Genomic DNA, 25,673 nt, shown 5'->3' with positions numbered 1-25,673 from the left:
CCCAAATTGGAATAATCACACAGATCTGTCCCTTCCTGCTTTGCAGTTATTAGTTTCTAACTCATCTTTCAATATTTCGAAATTTAATAGTGAGGGATGGTTAATTTGGCAAAGCAGTTCTGATACCTGTCAACGTCGTTTTCTAGGACTGAAACCGGGGTATACTCAAGATCGCGTGGACCCCCGGTTTGAGTCGTCACATACAGTAACTACATACTCTGTAGGGAAATTATGTCAGTCCTGGCTGCGACATTCCACCTTGGCATCTGTCAAAGTTCATTTATCAAAGTTACATGACAAAATAGATTTGAATGATTTTGTTAAAGGTCCTGTGGGTGGCAGATCCAAGAGATGGGCGTATGCTATTTACAACGAAGTATGGAAACTGTCGCAAATTGAGGCAGCTTCAAGATTGAGAGCTATTGATCAGGCTAATATGGAAAAAGTATTAGCAGTTATTGATAACAGCATTAACACTCTTTCTTCTCGCATTTATACATTAGATAATATTGTTTCTTCAATTATGGATATTGTGCAGGATGATATGTCTGTGTTGTATCATGGTCAAAACCAGTTGCGTTCTGTTATGCAGTTTGCATGGACATTACAAACATTGAAGGCAGGGAAGGTCCCTTGGGACTATCTGAATACAACATCGTTATTTCTTCCCTTTAACCTTACTGACAAACAGCAGTTCATGTCCATGAAGGATGCTACATATTCCTTGCTACATATTGAAAAATTGGAGCCGTTACCTTTCTCTGTAGCGGAAGTCGATTCCGCTGTGTGGCTCTTACACGGATTGATAACTCTACCGTTCGCACTTTTTAAGTTTACCTCTTGTATGAAACACTATGCTCTGGGTAGATATGAACAGCTGGGTACCGCTTTCATACATGAAGTCTGGTCCCTCCCCTTTACGTATAGATGTACAAGGGACGGTACTGAGGTTTATCTGAAGGGTGAGGAATGTACAACGTCACCTGATCATTCTGTTGTATGTAGGCACATTCAATTGCACGGAGCTTGTAATGTACACGCTCCGAATTTGGCCTGCGTCCTCAGAGGTATCCCGGTACCAGTGATTACGCCATCTTTCACGCTGCTTGCAAACGGTAGTTATTTAATTTTAAACAATGAAGCTTGCTGCGGGATGTTAGTAGGGATCCCGTATATAGTAACTGTATCACAGAGGGTTGTCTGCTGCAATAACGTCCTGTTTCCACCCCCGCATGGGAGGCTGGATGCTTCCATCTGGCCTTCGATTCCAACCTTGAAAGCAGAGTTCAACAAGATGAGCAGAATAAGAGCGCTATTGTCCCAAAAGGAGGTGCCATTGACTTCCTCCCGGGAAACATTTGTCCTTCACGTAGCAAATACGCGCACTGAGGTACAGGCGCTTTTGAATACTGACCTCCCCCTGCATTTTGGAGCTTTGATCCAAACAATTTTCAATGCCTCGTCCACGACTGGCCTGGCTCATTTTTTTAAACTTGTGGGCTCGGGCCTCGTGACCTCTTTCCAAACTATTTTTGGTGTGATTCCGGCATTTTTTCATTCTATTTTCTCAAGCGTCTTTGGAGGTGTCCCGTTAATTCTGGCGCTAGTGGCAGGTGTGCTGCTTTTACTTTTCATCTTGCGGAATGGCTGCTCTTTCTGTGCCACACGACAGCCTGTCCCGCCTGCAGCTTCTTCGTGACAGGATGCTTGATTACTATGGTGTCCTGCCGTTGGCGACTTTGAGCCTGGCATATGGATCATCCTTCCGGTATTCCTACTTCACCTGCGTGCAACCTGTCTTCCACTGCCTAGATTGTCCCTTTGAATGGCCTATGGATTTGTGCTTATCCAACATGGTGTCTCCTGACCCGGATTATGATCGACTGATGAGGCCCTTAGTGTCTCACGAGTCTGCCTGTTCTGGTGTTCGGATTATGGCCTGCGGTGCTGCGCATGGTATCCTGGGTAATTGGGACATCGTGAGAGCGGCATATGACTTCTTGGATATGAGTTATTTGGAAGTACACGCTGGTTGCCCTCTGATGGTGCTAGAGGCTCCGCTGATAGAAGAACATGTATGTTCCTTTTCTTTGCTTAACTGGATGGCTGAAACCTTCAGTGGCCGTGCCAATGATTTTCTGCTGGAAGCAGTGGCCACATATGCTGCATATACTTTCATGGATTGAGTGAACTGTCGTCCACTGTGTTTTCCTCACGTGTCTTGAACTGTCCCTGTACGTCTGCACTTCTGCCCGGTGAGGCGTTTTTTCATTTTTTCACCCCCCACGGCACGTTTGAGGTTTTTTTGTTTTTTCCTTCCATTTTTGGTTTTTTCCTATTCGGACTTTGCCTGAACTGACCAGTTTTTTTTAAATTGGATACGCCTTGTTCTGCTCTGTCGCGCTTGAACTCTGCGTTCTCTCTTTTCTTGCATACTAAGTAGTGCTTCGATCAAGGGGGCATGTAGTAAGGACTTCCTTAATACGTACATGCATTGTTAAGTTAGCATAACCACGTTAGAAGTTAGAAAGCCATCTTGCTGCTTTTGCACACGACACTGCGTTCACATGTTATTGCTTAAACAAACTGCTGACTCGAGTTTTGCCTCACACGAGAGCAATCTGTTGTTACCATCCCGAGCTCTGCGCAGCGACCTTGGTCTGCACATGATGTGACAAACAGTCTGAGTTGCTAGACAATGCATGTTTTCCACTCTAGGTTGATCGACCCACTATTTAGTCATAACACACGAGCAGCTGCACATACCTGAAAGTTGGTGCTTTTAATATCACAGACACCATGTTTATTATTCAGACCGAAGACGAGCCTTCCTGCGAGAAGACTCCTGATGCTCCTGTGATGTGATTTCACTAAGCTGATCTTTGAGGTATGGGGTCCCCTATTCAAGCCTAAGAGACCTTCTGTTAGTCTAATAATAATATTAGCTTCTTAGTAAAGGGAAGGTGGTAGTATCCACTGTCATTATAACATGATCACCCCTTTTATATTCTATGGAATTGTAACTATGTTGATGGTTTTGATTTTAATCATTTGTCTGCTTGTATTAGCCAAAGTACTGCATATTAGGACACGTGGTCTATAAAAATAAACTCTTTTTATTTTCACCGTGTCTCTGTTGATTCTTGTTGTGGACTGATGTGAGAATAATATACGAACAGGTATTTCCGATTCCCACCATTCCTGAGTATGTACTGAGTCGCTTGTTCTGGGTTGTCTTTTCATTGGGACCGCCGAGCTAAATCTCGGATAACGAATGGGACACTTATGCTAGCCGGATACTGGGTTCTGGGTTCTGAGGTGAGTTTCTGGTACACCACAACTCACTGAGGTCCTGGGGTTCTACGCATAGTTCTGTGTATAAGCAGAATCCCTGCAACAATACCTTGGCGCAAGTGTATATCATATCTATTTACCACTGTGACACACACAAAATGGCCTTGTAGACGTTGTTGTTTGGTGTGCCACTGTACCTCGGTGATTGTGTAGAGGGCTGGGCTAACCTGAATGCAGAGCAAAGTGTAGCTATGTGCTTTTATTTGACATACACAATATCCATGTTGTTCATGCTCAAACACAATTACTGAATGATGTATTTGCATGACTGAGCTGAAACCATTGGCACATTGTGGCCGTGTTATCTTGTGTGGAGTTGACATTAGGCAATGTGATACATATGTCAGAAATCTTGCAATGTGAGCCGAGTTACTACCTCTTCCATAATGTGATACAAGTTACAGGGACTAATCATGGTGTATATGAGGATGACCCCTATGCTTCTGTATCCTCAGTTGGGATTCTGGAGGGTGTCCCACCACTTTGTTTTTTAACAGAGTTTATATAGCGCGAACTTGACTGGAATCGGGTATCAGAGCGCCTTACATAGCACCAGTTGAATTACATGAAGACACATTCATTTTTGTTAGGCACGGGGAGATTAAGTGGTTTGCCCAGAATCACAGGAAGTTCAGCGTCATTGCCGAGACTCGAACCCAGTTCCCCAGATTCGAGGTTGACTGCCCTAGCCGTTAGGCCGACTCCTCTCCACACTTGAACCCAGTAAAATGGATGCACAACATCTGAGGGGTTTGTTGAGGTTCTGGTCTCACGATATCTTGAATGTTGCGGGCTGAGAAATTGTCAATGAAAGCCAATGTTGCCATTTGCAAAGTGTGTGATGTCCTTCCTAGTGGGTTGCCTTACATGATTACCTATTGTTGGAACGCTCAGCATTATTTCTGCACATGACCGGGTAGTGGGACAATGGCCAAGTCTGCCACCATGGCATCATGCTAGATGGCTATCCCTCATCCCATCAGACTGGTTTCTGTGGCCCAAATTGTCTTGTTGAATGTCCCTCTGACCAACATCAGGGCATAGGTTAGCACACGCTAGACATGATGGAGCTTGGGAGATTGTGATAGGTGTGTTCAACATCCCATTCTCGAATGTCATCTGTGGGAGGACTGGCATTGTATGGGCAACATGTTATATTAGTCTGCGATTGTGATTCAGAGGGTTTATGGACTGTGACAGACAAAACAGGAATTATTAACACTTGATGGACAACCTTTTGTTAGTTCCAAAGCCACTGCAACAGCAGCACCGAACGATGACAGACTGAAGATGAGTGGGAAACGTACAGTAATTGAAGCAGGACAGACCTTGAGCGCACATGCATCATAGGTCATTGTTTGATGATACGAGTGTGAGGGCTGGAAAGAGTCAACACCAAAAATTGGATTCGGTTAAACACATCTTGGGGCAATTATGATTTAATGTGATAACAAAACAAATTAGGCGGAGTAATATGGAAAGCCGACCAATCAGATTTACCATGGAACTGAGTGATGGGTGGAAGGGCAAGGCCTTCAACCAGTTTATCATCTGATAAACTGTGAGGCAGATCAGATGATTTGAAAGTGGACAATGAGCAATGCTAAAGGGCCAGGAGGTGAGCACTGTGCTGAGGGAATGGACCAAGGTGAGGTAGGACTTGAAAACGATTCTGCTGCACATGGGATTAGAGGAAATGATTCAAATATTGTTTGGACATCCATATTTGGAATAGATGAGGTATGTAGTGATCAGATGTCACTGCTGAATGTGCACTTTTAGCACTTAACTCAAAATGTACATCAGCAATATCCATCATTGTGAAGCATTGCACTGAGGGGAGCTGACACCACCGGCACTTGAATGGTAAGGGTTTAACTCAGTGGGACTTCGTTACAAGCCCCTTGCGCCGCAGGTGGGGCACTTTTTGTGACGCACCGGCAGAGCGACCTGCTGCCCCCCTACTTATTAGGACATGTAAAGCCAACCTGCATGGCGTTTCATGTCTTTGTGAGTATGGCACCTTTAAACATGAAACTTGTGTGTTAGGGGCATGCCATGGGTACCCAAGCAACACGCATGTATTTTGCAACATTTCCAGCTTTATGAAAAATCGTAACCTTGGAAATGCGTCACAATGATATGCCTCGCCAGGGGAGGCATGGGGATGCACAACGAGGAGACGTGTTTTCAATTCACTGTGCTTTCTCCTCTTTCTATGCAGACTGCATTCTGCAACAACACATAGGAAGAGAAAATCACCTCTTGTGATTGTTTTTGTGCAAGAAGGTGTCCCTTCATGCACAAAAACTATCACCCCCGTGTCGCAGGCACCCTTGCACCATGGTACAAGGGTGCCAGCGTTGGTGCATGTCAGCTAATTGTGCACCAGCGTCGGGGAGAGCAGAGTGATCCATCATATCGTTGTGCATATGACGCATCCCTTAGCTTTGGACTTCATGCAGCACAGCACAGCCAGATAACTTGTGGCTTCACGCTGCATTAATTCCTTGTAAATTTAGCCCAATGCTTTCTGGAAGATATGTATTCCTTGAGTGACAAAGTGGGTTGTAAGTGAATTTCCAGCCTACTCCCTTGGTGGAACTAGTTACATATATGTTGTTCTTTGACATTATATGATTGTGTATTGCAGATGGCCCAGAAATAATATATGCACAATGCAATTTCCTAAATGTGCATTTAGACATTTTTGACCTCCATGATTGAGAGACTTGAGGTCTGTGGTGTGTGCAGTTTGTACTTACCAAAACGCAGTCCATTTCCATAGGTGCCATTCTGGAACTGAATGCATCATGGACACTGCCAGGGTACTTGGCCACGACGTTCAGGAACACACCAAGATGGTCAACTATTGCCGGCACATTCAACGAGTATGCGTGCTTCCTTTTTCTGTAGCTGTGCACACTGTCTGCAGGAGGTACACGTTGCACATGGGTGTAATCCATTACCCCCAACACATGCGGAAAACCAGCAATGGCATAAAAGCCTTGCTTGCTAGTGAGTTGTTCTTGCGCAGTTTTGGGGAAATGGAGATACCGCGGCGTCAGGCTGATGATGGCATCCAGGACAGTGGGGAGAAACCAGGAGAAGGATGCCTGGGAGACTTCGGCCACTCTGGAGGTGGTCTGTTGGGAAGTCCCTGAGGCCAGCATGTGCAGCACAGCATGTAGCTTGGTCTGTGAAGGGATATGTGTGCTGCGCTGGGATGTGGCCTGCAGCCTTGGCGCAATCTGGTTGGGGAGGCGGAGAATGGAAGACCTTTTTAGCCTGTATTGGGCTATGACCTCCTCAGGCATGAGGAGTATGAGGGTGATCCTCTGTCGGTAGATCCGCTCTCTTTGGCGGCGGTGCCTCTGTGGTGATGGTCTTGGTGCTCTGAATTGCTGTAGCAGAAGCTCCATGGCATTGTTGAGTTTGCCATTGATGATCTGGGATTGTCCGTAAAGGAGCAGGTCACACTCTGACACATCCATGTGCACCTACAACCCATGACGCCAAAAACACATCTGCAGACAAACAGTGCACAAGAGTACAAAAATATGTCCAAGAGCACAAGTGACCCAAGTCGCAAACATTCCAGCACCCGAAAAGCACACCAGTCAAAGGCACATCGACTCATAGGGATGAGGAGCCGCCAAATCAGAGTTGCAGGGGCAACTCGCCAACAATGCAGTACACACACATAGCGATCACAGCACATCAACATTGACGACAATGTGGTACAAAGTGCAACACTTACACCACAGGACAGAGGACACAACTGCTGCCGCTCGTGCGTAGAAACTGGCCAATCACATCTGGCATTGCATGACACTGTGAGATGATGATGTACGAGTACAACCTCACATCCGCCATGTAGTCGGAATGTCCACTGTCTCCCATCAAATAGCCAGCTTCACCAAAACAGCCAAAATATACACTGTCAGGCAGTCTGTATGTAAACATGTACAAAGCCTCAACATACATGGAACACACTGTTAACCTGTATCTCCCCTTTACATTGCAGAGGGACAATCGACACCGCCTACAGAGCAGACCACACATCTCTACAGTGATGATGAAGAGGACACCCTGCACTTCTGCTCAGACACCCTCCAACGGCTCGTGGACAGTATCTGCACACCACCCCCAGGAGCAGGGCAGCCCAGCTGCATCACGGTGACACCACACCCTGCACAGACCACACAGCATGAAGCACACACCACCACGGCTGGCCCACAGGACTCCCACGACCAACACTTTGAATTCCAACGCTGTGTGTTAGCGTGCCAGGAGGAGTTGGCTGATCAGCTGCGGGTGGGTTTCAACCTCGTGGCAGCCACACTCTATGCCATACATGGGTGTCTGAGTCCCATCAGGGACCACGTACAGTCCCTAACGGACACCCTCTGTCCGCACCATGCTTGCCGACAATACTTGGCTGACCTCGCTGGGGCCATCACTCAGATACAGGAACTGTCTAGTCAGATAGGCTCCAGCGATGACAGCACAGAGTTGGCACAGATGCGGAGGACAATGGAGACCATGGAGCGGATGCAGGCTGGTAAGAGGGCTGCCACGGCTGAACACCAGTGACCTGTAGCTGGGATCTTCCAGGCCTTGCAGATTCTCATCTTGCCATTGTTGCCACAGAGCCTGTACCAGATGACTGCTGCAGGAACTTCGACACATCTCCACCCCCTGACATGTCTTTGGCACACAGTGATGCAGCCCTATCACCTTCGCACCCTGATGTGTCAGTGGCCCACAGTGATGCAGCCATAACACCACCACACACACCTGACACACCGGACACAGAAGACGTCTCAGAGGAGTAAGATGTGGAGTGCAATAACTGTGTGAGGAAGGAGGCAGAAGCAACTGTACACGCCACATGGCCAGTCCCTGCATGGTTCAACCCTATGCATCATGCCCTGGTACAACGCATCCAACTGTCCCCTGGAACACTCTGCGACATTCCCCTGGACCCCGACACGGCCTGCCATATCTGCCCTTGTACCAATGACACAGCAATCCAGCTGAGGACTGTACTCTTCCTCTTCAGATTAACTTTGCATTCCCCCAAGGACTCTGGTTGGCCCTCCACTGGTCAACCACTTAATGTGGACTTGAACTAGCCATGTACCCCTCCATCTCGGATACTCCCCAGAATGTGAATAAAAACTTTCCAAATCTCACAGATGTGTCATGTCTATGTTCACCCACGTGTACAAGTATGGATGAATGTAGGGACGTTGATTGCACATAAAGGTACACCTTTGTAAATGTCATCAATGCGCATGTTTGAGCCTGACCCACATGGACAATTGGATTAATGAGAAGGTGTGAACTAGCTGTGGCCTCATTGCACATGCACAACAAACTCGCATCCCCCAACGTAGCCCGATGTCCATGTATCACATAGGGCTGTGTGTGTCAATGTCAGAATCGGTAGCCCACCTGAAGTAGTGTCCCCCATCGCATGTGGCTACGGAACTTCTCTTCGCATGACGTACTCACACACATCAGTGTGTACACAGTCTGTTTCAATGGATCATATCGATCCACAAGGCAAGAAGTTGGACACCATACTCACATTGCTGAGGACACGTAAGAGCACAGGTCTACCAGCAACTTTCCCAAACACAATGTGTGGCTCACAGAGGTGGAGCTGCCAATAGGGATTCACCACCTATGTACAAGAGGCAGTCTGTCCCTCCCTGTGTACGGACAATACTCACTGATGCACACAATTTGTCATACTAGTCAACACTCATCACAGTTGTACACTGGTGAAGTTGCGTAGGCTTTATTAGCATGTGCGTGTCAGTACGGGCAGGTGATGGGCCCCAACAGGCAGACAAATGCTGAATATACTTAGAGGCAGAATGGGAACGTGTCGAGGTGCAAGGAATGGGAAGGCAAACATGTACATAAATCCTTACGGTTGGCAACGGTCTCAGCCCACCTTGCCTTGCTGGGCGAGTCATGGGATGTTTGGCGTCTGCTCACTGCCCCGTGTCAGGGGACACGACTCACAGCCCATGGGATCTGCATGGAGCTGTACCACCGGACTGCGCCGACAGTGTGCTCTGCTGACAGTGAGCAGGTGAAAGGTACCAACAAGGTCACATGTCATGCCACATTGGCATGTGCGTAGTCTCCCTCCAGCAGTGTGCAGCACACATAGAAAGAGCAAAACGCCATTGGTGATTGTTTATTTGCAGGAAGGTGTCCCTGACTGCTGCTAGTTGGTAGATTTGAGGGCTGAAAGGTGGGTCTGCAGTCTCTGTTCAGTGTGAAGAGACCTTTGTGTGAGATCAGCTTTTTGTCCCTTTCTCGATCACTGCACAGTGTGGCTTTTAATAGCCAAGTGCAGAAAGCGTACACTTACTCTCCTTGTGAATATCCCCAGGTGCCAGGAAGGATCTGAGAACTGAAGAAGCGGTGATCCTGCTGGTGGTGGCGCTGTGCAGCTCTGGGAGTGATGAACCCTGGTTCGCTGTGGCAGTTCCCTTCTTTCTGTGCTTCTCTTCTCTTGTCTTTGTTCCTTCGGAAGAATTTCTCTTTCCTTAAAATCTTCTTGGTGCGAGAGAACATGCCACCACCTAAAACTACCGGGTCTAACCCTTGTAATGACTGTCACAAACAGATGTTTGGGATCTGCCTACAAGGCGCTCTTCTGGTGTTTGGGTTTGGCGCACACCTCTAATTGCACCCAGATGAACTTGAAAGCCATCCGAGACAGCCAAGCGCCATGCATGTCTCACTCCCGGTCACATTGGAGAGTGCCCCGCTCCTGCTCCCATGCGAGCTGTTTCCCTGCATGCGGACCCACGCGGACCCACCCACGCATGAGCATGGTTAAGGCAGTGCGCGGTCTAGATGCACGGATGGGTGGGCACAGGAAGGGGATCAGGAGAGGGAGTACCATGAAGTGGTCTGGTAAGTAGGGCTGGGGCCGGGTTTTAGGGGGGTAGTTTATAGGGCTCTAGTTCTTTTCAGGACTCAGGGGTGGGGTTCACGTTTTCTTTTTTAACACCAGGCTATAGGCGGTTTTACGTCGTCTGTTGCTGAGCACTAACATTATCCATACAAGACCAGGCATTTCACAGATGGTTACCATGGTTACACAATGTGCCTCTAACTTTATATTATGCCTTTTTTGTGACATGAAGTAGTTCCTATAATTTCTCGTGCATAGAGTAACGGAGCCACCCAGTGCCCTACAGGCAGGTATTCAGAATGCTCGCCAGACATACTCGCATTTGCTTATGCGGATTGTAACCTGGTATTAACCAGTCCCATTCACCCTGTATCTGTTGCACTTTAAAAGTGTGATGACCCGTTTGAAGGAGAAATTAATGTTCTTTGCAAAGTGATCCTACTTGAACTTAGGTTCACTCTGTCAAATATTTAGTGTAACATTGAAACAACCTTCAAGTCACATATGCACATGCAAACCGTACACATGTCCAAACAGGGACGTTAATGAACAAGTTACTTACCTTCGGTAACGCATATCTAGCTGCAGATTCCTTACCTTTGAATTTCCCAGGCGTCAAGCTGGATCCGGAAACCTTTGCATGAGCAGTACCGCTTGCGCGTGTCGTTGGGTGGCTCCATTCAGCTCTGCGTGACATAGTCGGTATGATGTTGCGGTCACCTCCATAGCCGCCACCCAGGCGCGCGGATGTCAGTACTTTTCACTTTTCCACGCCAGAAGCGCAGAGCCATGAAGTGACAGTCAAAGTCAAAGTCAGTTTTATCGTTTGCTCAGTTAAAACCTTAACAATATAAAGACATTTAAAATATCAATAAAATGTGCTAGATTTGAGCACTTACATCAATATGTAGCTGATAAAATATCACACACTATTAATTAAACATACTCTAATTGTCATGCCAGATTCCTGTACATTTGCACTGGCAAATCTTCCAACCTTTTCAACGGACTTGATTCTTTCTTTTCTTTTTTTTTTAAAGGTTTGAGTCACATGCTAAACTTCGGTGGAATTGAACATTACCACCTTTGAGCTGGCTTCTTTTTTTTTTAAATCAATTTTCAGGGCCTGTTCAAAGACCTTAAGAAATGTAACCAATTTGCAATTCAATTGTGGGTCAGATGGGTTTAGCCCTGAAGTTATTGCAGCTCTGCAGGTCCTGATACCTCTGGCATTAAGAGGTTTTCTAAGTAAAGTGACTCGTGCATTATGAAGTTTAGTGCATATACAGATTGTATGAATAGAATCCTCTTTGTAGTTGCTGCAAAGTCGACATGATTTAGGCCCTGTCCCAGGTCCGCTATTGACGGTAGTTTCCCAAAAGGTATTAAAGCCATTAAGTGTTTCTTCAAGTAGATCGAGCATGTTATATTCCAGTGAGGTGCGGGTGCGAGAGTCTGAGAGCTGGCAAGGTCCGGGCAGGCGACCTTGAGCTGAAGATGTTTTTGTCGAACTGTAATGAATGGATTCTTGATGATTAGTTTATTGCTTGTGTGAAGGTCTGATATGGCAAGTTTTTATTCCATAACTCGGTCGTGCAGGTTGGAAACAAGGATTTATATAAATATTGGTTGATTTTTTATCCTCATCCACTTCTGTCCAAAGGGCTTTATTAATTGCTGAGGTAGCCACGTTCTGTTTCAACCGGTACCAAAGCTTTATTGTGGTATACATTCTCCCTATAGTTTTGTTTAAGAGACCGAATTCAAGTCGAACCTGGGCTGGTGAAGTCGACCGATGTAACTGGAAAACATTTTTATAAGAAGAAGCTATTAGTCGCTTTAAAAGGTCTGAGTCTTTGCCATGAAGTGCGGTACTGGCATACGTTATCGTTGGCAGCATTTTGGCCGCCATCACCGCGAGCAGAGGTTTTTATGATGGTCTGATGTAGCCAAAACTTGGGTCCTGAAAAAGGAAGTAGCCCTAAAAAATAAGTCTGCGGGGAGGCATGGGTGGGTCTGTAAGGAATCTGCAGCTAGTTACTGCCTCTACCAGATAATGCATTACCGAAGGTAAGTAACTTGTTTATCTGGTAGAGACTTCTAGCTTCAGATTCCTTACCTTTAAATACATACCCAAGCCATACCATCCTTGCGGTGGGCTGCAGCAAAAATTCCAGCAGGACCGAATGGGCAAAATGCCCGTCCCTGTGCACCTGACTGTCCAGGCATTAGTGCTTTGCAAACTTGGGCAGAGATGCCCATGTTGTTGCCTGGCAGATGTACAGGACTGGGACACCAACGCCAATGCTGTGGTCACAGCCTTTCCCCTGGTGGAATGGGCCTGTAATCCCTCAGGGGACTGCGTCTTAGCCAGGGCACTGCAGATCTGTGAGAAATGGTCAGTTTCTGCACTGCACGACCTTTCTTAGCTCCCATATATCCCACAAAGAGTGAGTCGTCCACCCAGTCCAAGTAGGGTGACAGCAGTCTCTCTGGTCCAGACAATGGAGATTCTTCTCTTCCTTAGAGGGATGAGGGGGAGCAAAAAAGGTGGGCAATGTGATTGACTGACCCAGATGGATTGGGGTCACAACCTTTGGAAAAAGTGAGGCACTGGCACAAAGTACCATTTTGTCCAGAAAAGACATCATATAAGGAGGCTTGAATGACAATGCCTGCAACTCGCTCACTGTCCGGGCAGATGTTAGAACCACCAAAAAGGATGACTTAAGCAGCCGGAGGGGACAATTATGCAATGGCTCAAAAGGAGCACACATGAGAAATGTGAGGACCAAACTAAGATCCCACTGTGGCATAACAAAGGGCGCAAGTGGAAACATTTGTACAAGCCGTTTTAGAAGTCTATTTACAACAGGAGATTTGAACAGAGAGGGTTGGTCTTGCAGCCGCAAGAAAGCGGACAGAGCAGGAAACTAACCCTTGAGCGTACTCAATGCAGAGCCCTGCTGGGCAAGGGTAAGACTAAAAAGGACAGTAGATAAAGAAGCAGAAGGAGGCTCAATAGACTTTTCTGTACAATATTTTATACGGCAGGCGTATAGTGTCTTAGTGGAAGGCTGCCTAGCCACCAAGATAACCACACATACTTCAGGAGGAAGGTCAGAAGCTATCAACTGTCGCTGCTTAATCTCCACGCATGGATGCGAAGAGTAGACAGGTTCGGGTGGAGAACCTTCCCCTGCTGCCGTGACAGAAGATCCTCCCGAAGGAGCAGCCTGATCGGAGGATTGATGCTCATCTTCAGAAGCTCTGGGTACCAGACTCTTTGTGCCCAATCCAGGGCTACAAGAATGACCTGGGCGCTGTCGTTCTTGATCTTCAGAACTTTGGGCAGAAGTGGTATGGGCAGAAAGGCGTACAGGAGGCCTGAGCTCCATTCATGATGAAAAGCATTGCTGAGCGATAGCCGCCTTGGAAACTCCAGCACGCAGCCGTTCTCTTCGGCGGTGAATAGATCTTACCAAGGCTCTCCCCACTGCTAAAAGAGACCTTTAGCCACCTCAGGATGAAGATGCCGTTTCTGATCCACTAGGCATCGATGGCTGAGTTTGTCCACCCTGGGGTTTAGAAAACCTGCCAGGTGTTCAAGCACCAGAGTTATGCCCTGTTGTTCCAGCCATGTCCAGACACGCAGGGCCTCTTGACAATAGGTCCATGAACCCACCCCACCTTGTTTGATGCGGTACCACATGGTGGTTGTGTTGTCCGTGAACACTTGCACTAACTTCCCCTTGACAGAGAGAAGAAATGCTTTAAACGCCAATTGGATCGCAAAAAGCTCCAACAAATTGATTTGGAACCCAACTCTGCCAGAGGCCAGCGTCCCTTGATCTCTGTCTCTCCCAGATGGCCACCCCATCCCAGGAGTGATGCATCTGTCACTACCGTGTGATGTGGTTGTGGAAGAGAGAGGGGTCTGCATCTGACCCAATCGCGGTTCATAAGCGACGACTGCAGGTCTTTCGCAGTTCCCTCTGAGATCCTGACCATGTCAGAGAGATTTCCCTGATGCTGCACACACTGGAACTTCAGGTCCCAATGCAGAGCCTGCATATGCCATCTGGCATGCTTTACCAACAGGATGCAGGAAGCCATGAGTCCCAGCAGCCTTAGAGTCATTCTCACTGAAATCCAGGATAGAGGCTGAAACATCGGAATCATAACATGAATATTCTGGACTCGCTGCTCGGGAGGGTAAGCCCAAAACTTCACTGCGTCCAGAACAACTCTGATGAAAGGGAGCGTCTGAGAAGGAGTCAGGTGTGACTACGTCATGTTTATAAAGAACCCCAGCGAATGCAGGAGGTCTGCCGTAGTCTGGATGTGGTAGACGACAGCCTGAGACAAGGACGTCTTCAACAGCCACTCGTCAAGGTAGGGGAAGACTAAAATCCCTAACATGCGCATATGGGCTGCAACCATTGCCATTACCTTGGTGAACACCCGAGCGGCACTGGTAAGGCCAAAAGGTAGCACAGTGAGCTAAAGTGCTCGCGGCCTACCTTGAACCGCAGGTAATGTCTGTGGCCCGGCAGGATGAGGATGTGAAAATACACGTCCTGCAGGTCCATCGCTACCAGCCAGTCCCCTTGGTCAAGGGCGACAAGACCTGAGCCAACATGAGCATCTTGAATGTCTTCTTGAGGAAGAGATAGATGGTCTGAAGATCTAAAATTGGCCGTAACCCTTTGTTCTTCTTCGGAATCAGAAAGTAGCAGGAATACCTGCCACTGCCTACTTCTAAAACCCAGGCCAGGAGAGCTGTAACTTACTCTTGGAGTAATTTTAGATGATCCTCCACCATCTGTTCTTGGAGTGGTGGAATAGGATGAGGAAAAGAAAGGAAAGGCAAAAATAGCCATCCTAAATGATCTGCAAGACCGACTTGTCCGATGTTATGGACCTCCAGTGGGGGAGATGATGATGGATTTTCCCTCCCATTGGAGTGGCGTGATCTTGCAGTGCCAGACTAGGAGTGCTTGCAGGATGCTGCCGCCGAAGGTTGGGTGACCGACGACTTCTGGATTCCATTCTGCGGTCGGAATGAACTGCGTCCACGTCCTCGAACAACTTGGGAAGTCCGTGTAGGACGTTGGCTGGGATACTGTTGGTGTGGCTGGAAACCCCTTCCATTGCCAAGAAAGGGAGGAAAGCTAGACTGGCAACGTGGTGTTACTGAGAGACCCAAGGATCTGGCCGTAGCATGAGAGTCCTTGAAGCACTCCAAGGCTGAGTCCACCTTCTCTCCAAAAAGACAAGCCCAGTCAAAAGGCATGTCCATCAAATTATCCTGAACATCGCCACAGAAGCCAGACGATCTCAACCAGGCGTGGCACAGTAAGGCCACTGTCGATGAAACCGCTCTGCCCAGCGAATCAGTCGTGTCAAGACCACACCTAATGGTGAATTATTCTGCATCTCTCCCGTCCTTCACTGCCTGGGATATTATGGCCCGACCTCCTCCGGGACCTGTGGCAGCACTTGCACAACCGTCTCCCAAAGGGAGTGGGAGAAACGGTCCAATACGCATGCAGTATTCACCGACTGCAATTCCAGACTGCTGGAAGAAATCATCTTCTTCCCAAGTGTTTCCAGTCCCTTGGATTTCCTATCTGGAGGGGCAGAAGGGAATGTGTCATGAGAAGTAGAAGCCAGCAGCACCAAGCTTTCAGGGGTGGGGTGTTGGCTGAGGCACTTTGGGTTGCCCGCAGCCGGGCGATGGCGGCGTGCAATTGTCCTATTCACAGAAGTCCTTGTGCTAGGTTTGGGCCACATACCTAGTAGGACATCAGTAAGTGCCTCATGAAAGGGCAATAGGAGTTCAGAGGTGAAAGCCCCAGGCTGAAGCACATCGGTAAGGAGATTAGTCGTGGCCTGCGCAGAGCTCAACTCCAGTCCAAAGACCTCAGCTGCCTTCCTTACCACCATGGCATAAGAAGCCCCCTCATCTGTAGCCACAGTTGGAGGCGAAAACATGCCAGTATCTGGAGATGTGTCCAGTCCACTGGCCTCCCCAAGTTCCTCATACTAGTCCATCTGTTCCACAGACACATCCTGGTGTTCTAAAGGGTCCATAGACCCCTTCCAGTCCTCATCTGTGCCAGAAAAGTCTTGAAAACGACCAGAGGATAACATAGACTCCATGAGTTCTGCCAGAGTTGGCGTCAAGTGATGCTAATCCGACTCAGAGTCATTGGGGATAGGGCTGGCACCGCCAGTGGGTACGATGCCGGGGAAAGACGTGTTGGCATGACCAGCATTGTCCCGGATCCGAAATTGGATCCCTGTGGCCCCACCGTCACCATGGCTGAAGCCAATGGCATCCATTCTGTTGGGAACTCCTCCAAACCTGTGGGACCCGAAGGCTCACCAGAGGGGTCAGCCTGCTCAAATATATACGACACATGGCCTCGTAAAACTCTTTGATTTGAGCGGTCGCTCCGGGTCATGGAAATGGGGGGAGGCACGAAGTCGAACCTGGACCAGCTGCTCAGAACCGTGCCTAGAGCATCGGTTCCCCTTACCTCGTTAGTCGATGGATGACAGTAGAGGCAAAGATGAAGTCCGCTTGGACTTCTTCATCTTCTTGTGCCTCTTCCCCAAGTGTCCTGAGGACCTGGAATGGGAGGAAGAGGACTTGGGGCTCCGGGAGCAGTCCCGCAACCTCCTCCTCTTCGATCTGCCGCATGGAGCTTCAAAACTTGCTCCAGCAAGGCCTTCGGAGGCATGGCCCGACAGTCTGAGCACGACTTCGAGTTTTGGTCGCACTCGAGACACCAGAGACAGATGTAGTGGGGCTTGGTAACCGACATGGCGCAGTGACAGGCGCCACATAGTTTGAACCCTGTCCATCTAGAAGATATCCTTGACATACTTCCAGAAAAAAGAAGTCGATAAAAAGTTGAAAAAAACTTTCAAAAAGTGACAGAGGGGTAGCTCTTCCTGGATCAGCGCTTAACTCGTGCAGAAAGAAAAGAACTGGCGTTCGCGTGCCTGGGTGGTGCCTTTATAGTTGACCGCAACATCATAACAGACGCCAACGACACCGACATCACTCAGAGCCGTAAGAAGCCACTCAAGGGTGTAGGAGAGTAGGATCTGCTTCACATGGGCACCCCCACTTTTTGCTGGTGTTTCACTGTTTTTCGACCTTAGTCTGGCTGTGGCCCTGCTAATCAGGACCACAGCCTAGCTGCTTCCTCTCTAAAATGGTTTCCATGTACATTAGGTACATATCTAATTGGATTCTGGAGTGCCTTATAAGCCCCTAGTATATGGTATACTATGTGCCTAGGGCATAGGTACCTCAGAGGCCTACCAGGGGCTGCAGCATATATTATGCCACCCCTGGGAAGCACTCTAAAATGACACCACAGGTCTGCTACTGCAGCCTGGGTAAGGTAGTGCTAGCACCCCTTACAGTGGTATAGGCAACCTATATCACTACCATTGCACACACATATAAAACCTGTAAGTCACTCCTATGGCAGGCCTTAACATCCTGAAGGCAGAGTGCTTGGTTTTTATGTGAGAGGGTGCCCCTGCATGAGCAGAGCCCCTCTGCAGCGTTCGGAGTACCTCCTTTGATGCTGTTTGTGGTGCAGCCTGACCATATACTCTTAAGTGCATTATAACCTCGCGGTAAATGCTAACTTTGGGCTGGCTGCACGGAAGCATGTCGTGTTTGGTGTCAAACGCTTTGGAATAATACCCCCCCGCCTGTTCTGGCGGTGGGGGTAGCATTCCACCCTTCTAGAGGGAGAGACATGTTCACACTGGTCTAACCCGGTAGGACTTTCCTGAGCCCTGGCATCACAAAATGGATGCCTCTGCCACAGACACGGGTCTGGCCTCCTGCTGCTGACCGAAACTCCGGCAGGGGAGGCCTGGACAATAGGTTTCCTGTCCCAGGGAGGTGTAACCACCTCCCCAGACAGGCAGATGTGTGTTGGGGCTGGGCGGGAGCACTCCCTGGTGCTTTGAAGTCCTGAACTGGGGGCACACTTGGTGTCCCTGTGCATAGTCCAGTTCAAACCGGTTGCAGGGGCTACCTGTCCCTGCTCTGCTGCGAAACTGGACTAAGGAAATGGGTGTAACCACCCCTCTTTCCAAACCCTCCCATAGGTGGGTCCTGGTTGCATCACCAGAGGTGGATTTCCAGACTTCCCCGAGGCTACCCATAGTCCACAGCAAAGCTGAGGCCCATGGCTATCGTGGGTGACGTGGAACCATGACTCCTGGACACCGTGAACTTTTGCAGCAACATCATCATCTTCCTGGTCCTCCTCGAAGTTGTGCTTTGGACTCCGAGTAGCCCCAGCCTTGAGCACCTCCTGCACCGAAGATTGTTGGCCTCCACTCCACGAGTGACCCGTGGGCCAGCTTCAAGTGCGACCGCTCGAGGCTCCTTCGCGATCACTAGCCCGTTGGCTAGCAGGTCCCCACGAAGGCAACTCCTTTTCTGCTTGGGCTTTCCTGGTTGCTCCAGACGTGTCCTTACTTACTCTTGCTGGGTGAGTCCCTCAGACCTTGCTGGTCTGCACCGCAGTCCTTTCTCTAAATTCCAGTGACTTGCCGTTGCCAAGTCTTGTTGGGTCCTTTCTGGTCGCCGACACCGCAGCACTCGACAGACTTTGTGGGACAGCTCGAATCCGGCCCGTGGACTTCGTCGACGCCTCCTGGACCTCGTGGCTGAAGAGTCAAGACACCCATCAACTCAGCTGAAGCACCCGACATCTGTGGGCATTGGTCCATCCTGCCCTCGGTCACTGGCTAGTGACCCAGACTCTGTCCCCTCTGCTTTCAGGTTCCTTCCATCCTAGACCCAAGCTTGGATCTCTTCGGACACTTCTCCTCTTCACGGCAGCAGCAGTTCTTTGCAGGCTTCCATTGAAATCGACGACGCGACCCGACAGCAAAAGGCACCTATGCTCCCGGCTTCCCTGGGTGAGGTAACTCGAGTACTCCGGTGCTCTCGTGGGTGCTAGCCCTAGAACTTCTTAAGTCCAAAGGGGTTTGGTCCTGACTCGATTAGAAGTGTCCCTAATCTGTAAATTTCCAACCGCGACATTGCCCATAGAAGATAACGGGAACCCGCGGTTGTGTTTACACACTGCATACAGTCTCCGTGGGTCCCCTGTGTCACTACCTTGTGTGGTTCCTTGTGGTCCAAGCACTTCTACAGGCTCTAGGCCTTGTGTCTAGTTCAGTCGTGGTTCTTTTACCATTTTTTGGTATATGGTTTGGTACGCCCCTAGGGCCCAAACGTGTATTTGTGCTTTTACTGATAATTGCTGATTTGTAAACTAAGTTCTTCGAACTACAGTCTCCTAAAGAGACTAGAGGGGTGTGTTTTATCTTAAATACATATATTTTGAATAAATACCTGGTGTGGTTGTCTTTTCATTTGGTCATTCAAGAGATTATAGAGTGGCAAAACAAGCTGCTTTACATTCCTTCGAGACTTAGCCTGAAGGCTGCTCTCCATAGCTACCACTAGGATAGCTTTCAATAAAGGTTGTCTTTAACCTATCAGCATAAGGGGTTGTTTGGACTGATACAAGGTGCCCACTAGAACTAGTGGACAGCATATATCAGGCCACCTTCTCACAAAGGGCATGCACAAGGGGTACTGTCACTGTTCCCAAGAAGGTGCGCGCGCGCACCTCTCTTCCTGTGAGCGCGCACTCCCGTGTGTGGAGCGCGCACACACAGGACATCCCGAGATCCAGAAAGAATTCGTGCCGCCGCTTTAAAAAGCGAGCGGCGTGAAAAGCACTTCTTTGACAAGGCTGGCTTGGGGCACTTGCTGAATGTTATGGGCGTGGCACTGTGCCGGGAAGACTGTGGGCTTTTGTTGAAGTATTCATGTTAATCACAGCACATTCACGAGCTGTGATTAACATGAATACTTCAACAAAAGCCCACAGTCTTCCCCGCACCGCGCTTTACTAACGATAGAGTACAGCAAGTTTAAAAACAGGCTGTGTGTTTAAACCCGCTCTACTCTTTTGTTGATGTACCGGAAGTAATTTAAGCAAACCCCGCTTGCTGTGTATAAGAGGCCAATCACTTGCCGAACGACGTAAGAGGGCAGTCATGCCGTCGCCTGTATCGCTGTGTATTCAGCACTTTTATTAGTGTATGCTGTTTGTTCCATGACACAAACATCACACATTCTGCATAGAACTGACGAGTAAGTACCTCCTGTTTTTATTTTTTTAACGCGCTTGGCTGTATTGTTTCTGTTGTCCGAAGTTCCAAAGAGCAGACTTCCAACAATATGGTTTCAAGCGCTTTTTCATATTTTAATATCCGAAAGTGACCAATATTGTGCTCCCAAAAAATGTTATGTCAGGGTTTTTTTGAAAGCCATATAAGCAATGTTCTTTACTTACTAGATATTTGACTTACTGCAAATACGTTATTAACAATACATTTCTTCAGTTACTCCTACAAAGTGATTGAAAAATTAGGAATACGGGCACCTGAATGCTGCACAGGATGTGTCATCAGCCCCAGGACTGCGGAATTCTCTTATCTAGCCCTGAGGGTCTGTCGTATGGAACTCTTTTCTGCTAGAACACTGCTCCTCTGCCGTGCCACATGGAAGCGTTTCTCGTCATTTAGCCATCGCCGTATTAAACACAGATTTCCACATTAGCAGCCTCCGTGTGTGTATGGGTGAGGGAGAGAGGCAGCTGTGTATGCCTGAGGTAGTGTGTGTGTTTGAGGGAAAGACATCAGTGTATGTGAGAGACAGTGTATGTGAGAGACAGCAGTGTATGTGAGAGAGACATCAGTGTATGTGAGAGACAGCAGTGTGTGTGTCCTAGAGAGAGAGAGCAGTGTGAGAGACAGCAGTGTGTGTGTGTCCTAGGGAGAGCATGGTGTGTGAGAGAGACAGCAGTGTGTGTGTCCTAGAGAGAGAGAGCAGTGTGAGAGACAGCAGTGTGTGTGTGTCCTAGGGAGAGCATGGCGTGTGTGAGAGACAGCAGTGTGTGTGTGTGTCCTAGGGAGAGCATGGCGTGTGAGAGAGACAGCAGTGTGTGTGTGTTTCCTAGGGAGAGCATGGTGTGTGAGAGAGACAGCAGTGTGTGTGTGTCCTAGGGAGAGCATGGTGTGTGAGAGAGACAGCAGTGTGTGTGTCCAAGAGAGAGACAGCAGTGTGAGAGACAGCAGTGTGAGAGACAGCAGTGTGAGAGACAGCAGTGTGTGTGTGTGTCCCAGGGAGAGCATGGCGTGTGTGAGAGACAGCAGTGTGTGTGTGTGTCCTAGGGAGAGCATGGCGTGTGAGAGAGACAGCAGTGTGTGTGTCCTAGAGAGAGACAGCAGTGTGAGAGACAGCAGTGTGAGAGACAGCAGTGTGTGTGATAGAGACATCAGTGTATGTGAGAAACAGCAGTGTAAGAGAGACAGCAGTGTGTGTGTGTCCTAGGGAGAGCATGGCGTGTGAGAGAGACAGCAGTGTGTGTGTGTCCTAGGGAGAGCATGGCGTGTGAGAGACAGCAGTGTGTGTGTGTGTCCTAGGGAGAGCATGGTGTGTGAGAGACAGCAGTGTGTGTGTCCTAGGGAGAGCATGGCGTGTGTGAGAGACAGCAGTGTGTGTGTGTCCTAGGGAGAGCATGGTGTGTGAGGGAGACAGCAGTGTGAGAGACAGCAGTGTGTGTGTGTGTCCTAGGGAGAGCATGGTGTGTGAGAGAGACAGCAGTGTGAGAGACAGCAGTGTGTGTGCTTGTCCTAGGGAGAGCATGGTGTGTGAGAGACAGCAGTGTGTGTGTCCTAGGGAGAGCATGGCGTGTGAGAGAGACAGCAGTGTGAGAGAGACAGCAGTGTGAGAGACAGCAGTGTGTGTGTGTCCTAGGGAGAGCATGGTGTGTGAGGGAGGCAGCAGTGTCAATAGCTTAAACTCTCGCTAATGCTATTGGCATTTTAAATGACAATGCGTTTTATTTATGTTTTTAAAAACAAAAGCAAAAAGAAAAGGCATTGTCATTTACGATGCCAATAGCTCAAAATTTCAAAATTGCGAGAAATATTGCATTGCAAATGCTGGTGTTTTTACTGTTACTTATTAGCTGAAACAACGTCCCTCGCTTTATCTTCCTGTGGCTCCCCTTACCCTCCCACAACACTGCTCGCAGGCCCCTTGCTTTCCTTGAATCTCCCTGTGCATCCCCTCCCACCTCACCACCCCTCCGAGGCCAAGTGTCCAGTGTTCATATGGTGTTGGTTGTGAAGGGCCGGGAGCTCTTGTGCATCCCCTCCCACCTCACCACCCCTCCGAGGCCAAGTGTCCAGTGTTCATATGGTGTTGGTCGTGAAGGGCCGGGAGCTCTTGTGCATCCCCTCCCACCTCACCACCCCTCCGAGGCCAAGTGTCCAGTGTTCATATGGTGTTGCTTGTGAAGGGCCGGGAGCTCTTGTGCATCCCCTCCCACCTCACCACCCCTCCGAGGCCAAGTGTCCGGTGTTCATATGGTGTTTGTTGTGAAGGGCCGGGAGCTCTTGTGCATCCCCTCCCACCTCACCACCCCTCCGAGGCCAAGTGTCCAGTGTTCATATGGTGTTGCTTGTGAAGGGCCGGGAGCTCTTGTGCATCCCCTCCCACCTCACCACCCCTCCGAGGCCAAGTGTCCAGTGTTCCTATGGCGTTTATGTTGTGAAGGGCCGGGAGCTCTTGTGCATCCCCTCCCACCTCACCACCCCTCCGAGGCCAAGTGTCCGGTGTTCATATGGTGTTTGTTGTGAAGGGCCGGGAGCTCTTGTGCATCCCCTCCCACCTCACCACCCTTCCGAGGCCAAGTGTCCGGTGTTCATATGGTGTTTGTTGTGAAGGGCCGGGAGCTCTTGTGCATCCCCTCCCACCTCACCACCCCTCCGAGGCCAAGTGTCCAGTGTTCATATGGTGTTGGTTGTGAAGGGCCGGGAGCTCTTGTGCATCCCCTCCCACCTCACCACCCCTCCGAGGCCAAGTGTCCAGTGTTCATATGGTGTTTGTTGTGAAGGGCCGGGAGCTCTTGTGCATCCCCTCCCACCTCACCACCCCTCCGAGGCCAAGTGTCCAGTGTTCATATGGTGTTTGTTGTGAAGGGCCGGGAGCTCTTGTGCATCCCCTCCCACCTCACCACCCCTCCGAGGCCAAGTGTCCAGTGTTCATATGGTGTTGGTTGTGAAGGGCCGGGAGATCTTGTGCATCCCCTCCCACCTCACCACCCCTCCGAGGCCAAGTGTCCAGTGTTCATATGGTGTTGGTCGTGAAGGGCCGGGAGCTCTTCTGCATCCCCTCCCACCTCACCACCCCTCCGAGGCCAAGTGTCCAGTATTCATATGGTGTTGGTCGTGAAGGGCCGGGAGCTCTTGTGCATCCCCTCCCACCTCACCACCCCTCCGAGGCCAAGTGTCCAGTGTTCATATGGTGTTGGTTGTGAAGGGCCGGGAGCTCTTGTGCATCCCCTCCCACCTCACCACCCCTCCGAGGCCAAGTGTCCAGTGTTCATATGGTGTTGCTTGTGAAGGGCCGGGAGCTCTTGTGCATCCCCTCCCACCTCACCACCCCTCCGAGGCCAAGTGTCCAGTGTTCATATGGTGTTTGTTGTGAAGGGCCGGGAGCTCTTGTGCATCCCCTCCCACCTCACCACCCCTCCGAGGCCAAGTGTCCAGTGTTCATATGGTGTTGGTTGTGAAGGGCCGGGAGCTCTTGTGCATCCCCTCCCACCTCACCAACCCTCCGAGGCCAAGTGTCCAGTGTTCATATGGTGTTTGTTGTGAAGGGCCGGGAGCTCTTGTGCATCCCCTCCCACCTCACCACCCCTCCGAGGCCAAGTGTCCAGTGTTCATATGGTGTTTGTTGTGAAGGGCCGGGAGCTCTTGTGCATCCCCTCCCACCTCATCACCCCTCCGAGGCCAAGTGTCCAGTGTTCATATGGTGTTGGTTGTGAAGGGCCGGGAGATCTTGTGCATCCCCTCCCACCTCACCACCCCTCCGAGGCCAAGTGTCCAGTGTTCATATGGTGTTGGTCATGAAGGGCCGGGAGCTCTTGTGCATCCCCTCCCACCTCACCACCCCTCCAAGGCCAAGTGTCCAGTGTTCATATGGTGTTGGTTGTGAAGGGCCGGGAGCTCTTGTGCATCCCCTCCCACCTCACCAACCCTCCGAGGCCAAGTGTCCAGTGTTCATATGGTGTTGGTTGTGAAGGGCCGGGAGCTCTTGTGCATCCCCTCCCACCTCACCACCCCTCCGAGGCCAAGTGTCCAGTGTTCATATGGTGTTTGTTGTGAAGGGCCGGGAGCTCTTGTGCATCCCCTCCCACCTCACCACCCCTCCGAGGCCAAGTGTCCAGTGTTCATATGGTGTTGGTTGTGAAGGGCCGGGAGCTCTTGTGCATCCCCTCCCACCTCACCACCCCTCCGAGGCCAAGTGTCCAGTATTCATATGGTGTTGGTCGTGAAGGGCCGGGAGCTCTTGTGCATCCCCTCCCACCTCACCACCCCTCCGAGGCCAAGTGTCCAGTGTTCATATGGTGTTGGTTGTGAAGGGCCGGGAGCTCTTGTGCATCCCCTCCCACCTCACCACCCCTCCAAGGCCAAGTGTCCAGTGTTCATATGGTGTTGGTTGTGAAGGGCCGGGAGCTCTTGTGCATCCCCTCCCACCTCACCACCCCTCCAAGGCCAAGTGTCCAGTGTTCATATGGTGTTTGTTGTGAAGGGCCGGGAGCTCTTGTGCATCCCCTCCCACCTCACCACCCCTCCGAGGCCAAGTGTCCAGTGTTCATATGGTGTTGGTTGTGAAGGGCCGGGAGCTCTTGTGCATCCCCTCCCACCTCACCACCCCTCCGAGGCCAAGTGTCCAGTGTTCATATGGTGTTGGTTGTGAAGGGCCGGGAGCTCTTGTGCATCCCCTCCCACCTCACCACCCCTCCGAGGCCAAGTGTCCAGTGTTCATATGGTGTTGGTCGTGAAGGGCCGGGAGCTCTTGTGCATCCCCTACCACCTCACCACCCCTCCGAGGCTAAGTGTCCAGTGTTCATATGGTGTTGGTCGTGAAGGGCCGGGAGCTCTTGTGCATCCCTTCCCACCTCACCACCCCTCCGAGGCCAAGTGTCCAGTGTTCATATGGTGTTGGTCGTGAAGGGCCGGGAGCTCTTGTGCATCCCCTCCCACCTCACCAGCCCTCCGAGGCCAAGTGTCCAGTGTTCATATGGTGTTGGTCGTGAAGGGCCGGGAGCTCTTGTGCATCCCCTCCCACCTCACCACCCCTCCGAGGCCAAGTGTCCAGTGTTCATATGGTGTTTGTTGTGAAGGGCCGGGAGCTCTTGTGCATCCCCTCCCACCTCACCACCCCTCCGAGGCC

Source organism: Triturus cristatus, chromosome 1_2 (genome assembly GCF_964204655.1).
Source record: "Triturus cristatus chromosome 1_2, aTriCri1.1, whole genome shotgun sequence".
In the NCBI taxonomy this organism is placed as follows: domain Eukaryota; kingdom Metazoa; phylum Chordata; class Amphibia; order Caudata; family Salamandridae; genus Triturus; species Triturus cristatus.
This window is presented reverse-complemented; position numbering follows the sequence as displayed.